The sequence below is a fragment of the Arachis ipaensis genome, chromosome B1 (genome assembly GCF_059453495.1).
Source record: "Arachis ipaensis isolate K30076 ecotype BB chromosome B1, ASM5945349v1, whole genome shotgun sequence".
Taxonomy (NCBI): Eukaryota; Viridiplantae; Streptophyta; class Magnoliopsida; order Fabales; family Fabaceae; genus Arachis; species Arachis ipaensis.
Window position 1 is genome coordinate 41,067,829 of NC_142436.1, and position 2,719 is coordinate 41,070,547.

Below are 2,719 nucleotides of genomic sequence, written 5' to 3' on the forward strand. Positions count from 1 at the left end.
AAATGTCAATCACATCTTTTTCAAAATCAATTTCAAAATCTTTTCTAACTTATCTTTTCAAAAAATTAATTTTCAAATCTTTTTCAATTAACTACTTGACTTTTTGTTTGATTTTAAATGTTTACTATTTTAATCATATCTTTTTCAAAACTACCTAACTAATTCTCTCTCTAATTTTCGAAAATCACCTTCCTCTTTTTCAAAATTTCTTTTCAATTAACTATTTGTTTTAAATTTTAGTTTGATTTAATTTTATTTTTCTTTTTAAGTTTTCGAATTTTAAATTTAATTTAAAATTAAAAACAAAAATACTTTTATTTTAATTTATTTAATTTTCGAAATTCTCTCCCCCTCATCTCTTTCTAATTATTTTATTTATTTACTAACATTTCTCTTCATCTAAAAATTCGAACCCTCTCTTCCTCCTGGAGTTCGAATTTCTTTTCTTCTATTCTTTTCTTCTTCTATTCACATAAAGGAATATCTATACTGTCACATAGAGGATTCCATATTTTTTTTCTGTTTTCTTCTTTTTCATATGAGCAGGAACAAGGATAAGAACATTCTTGTTGAAGCTGATCCTGAACCTGAAAGGACTCTGAAGAGGAAGATAAGGGAAGCTAAAGCACAACTCTCTGGAGAAAATCTGGCAGAAATTTTCGAAAAAGAAGGAGACATGGCCGAAAATAATAACAATGCAAGGAAGATGCTTGATGACTTTACTGCACCAAATTCCAATTTACATGGAAGAAGCATCTCAATCCCTGCCATTGGAGCAAACAATTTTGAGCTAAAGCCTCAATTAGTTTCTCTGATGCAACAGAACTGCAAGTTTCATGGACTTCCATCAGAAGATCCTTTTCAGTTCTTAACTGAGTTCTTGCAGATCTGTGATACTGTTAAGACCAATGGGGTTGACTCTGAGGTCTACAGGCCTATGCTTTTCCCGTTTGCTGTAAGAGATAGAGCTAGAATATGGTTGGACTCTCAACCTAAAGATAGCCTGAACTCTTGGGATAAGCTGGTCACGGCTTTCTTAGCCAAGTTCTTTCCTCCTTAAAAGCTTAGCAAGCTTAGTGCGGATGTTCAAACCTTCAAACAGAAAGAAGGTGAATCCCTCTATGAAGCTTGGGAGAGATATAAGAAACTAACCAAAAAGTGTCCTTCTGACATGCTTTCACAATGGACCATCCTAGATATATTCTATTATGGTCTGTCTGAATTATCTAAGATGTCATTGGACCATTCTGCAGGTGGATCCATTCACCTAAAGAAAACGCCTGCAGAAACTCAGGAACTCATTGACATGGTTGCAAAAAACCAGCTCATGTACACTTCTGAAAGGAATCATGTGAGTAATGGGATGCCTCAGAGGAAGGGAGTTCTTGAAATTGATACTCTGAATGCCATATTGGCTCAGAATAAAATATTGACTCAGCAAGTCAATATGATTCCTCAGAGTCTGAATGGATTGCAAGCTGCATCCAACAGTACTCAAGAGGCATCTTCTGAAGAAGAAGCTTATGATCCTGAGAACCCTACAATAGCAGAGGTGAATTACATGGGGGAACCCTATGGAAATACCTATAATCCCTTATGGAGAAATCATCCAAATTTCTCATGGAAGGATCAACAAAAGCCTCAACAAGGCTTTAATAATGGTGGAAGAAACAGGTTTAGCAATAGCAAGCCTTTCCCATCATCCACTCAGCAACAGACAGAGAATTCTGAGCAGAATCTATCTAGCTTAGCAAATATAGTCTCTGATCTATCTAAGGCCACTCTAAGTTTCATGAATGAAACAAGATCCTCCATAAGAAATTTGGAGGCACAAGTGGGCCAGCTGAGTAAAAGAGTCACTAAAACTCCTCCTAGTACTCTCCCAAGCAATACAGAAGAGAATCCAAAAAGAGAGTGCAAGGCCATAACCTTACTTGGTGTGGCCGAACCCAAAGAGGAGGAGGAGGACGTGAATCCTAGTGAGGAAGACCTCCTGGGACGTTCAGTGACCAATAAGGAGTTTTCCTTTGAAGAACCAAAGGAATATGAGGCTCATCTAGAGACCATAGAGATTCCATTGAACCTCCTTTTACCATTCATGAGCTCTGATGACTATTCATCTTCTGAAGAAGATGAAGACATTGTTCAAGGGCAAGTTGCCCAGTATTTAGGAGAAATCATGAAGCTGAATGCCAAGCTATTTGGCAATGAGACTTGGGAAGATGAGCCTCCATTGCTCATTAATAAACTAAATATCTGGGTTCAGCACACTTTGCCTAAAAAAGAAACAGGATCCTGGTAAATTCCTAATTTCCTGTAACATAGGCACCATGACCTTTGAGAAGGCTCTGTGTGACCTGGGGTCAGGAATCAACTTAATGCCACTCTCTGTAATGGAGAAACTAGGGATCTTTAAGGTGCAAGCTGCCAGAATCTCATTAGAGATGGCAGACAACTCAAGAAAATAGGCTTATGGACAAGTATAGGACGTGTTAGTAAAGGTTGAAGGACTTTACATCCCTCCTGATTTCATAATCCTAGACACTGGGAAGGAGGAGGATGAATTCATCATCCTTGGAAGACCCTTCCTAGCCACAGCAAGAGCTGTGATTGATGTGGACAGAGGAGAGTTGGTCCTCTGATGAGCGGATATTTTATACGCTTTTTGGGGTTAATTTCATGTAGTTTTTAGTATGTTTTAGTTAGTTTTTAGTATATT

General features: G+C 37.4%; 1 non-coding gene across 1 annotated transcript; it reads right to left on the reverse strand.

Moving 5' to 3' along the window:
• Positions 1–1,069: 1,069 nt before the first annotated feature.
• LOC148576317 (small nucleolar RNA R71) lies at positions 1,070–1,177 on the reverse strand. The gene has a single exon (XR_015903427.1). It is a non-coding gene; the product is annotated as a small nucleolar RNA R71 (small nucleolar RNA).
• Positions 1,178–2,719: the final 1,542 nt, after the last annotated feature.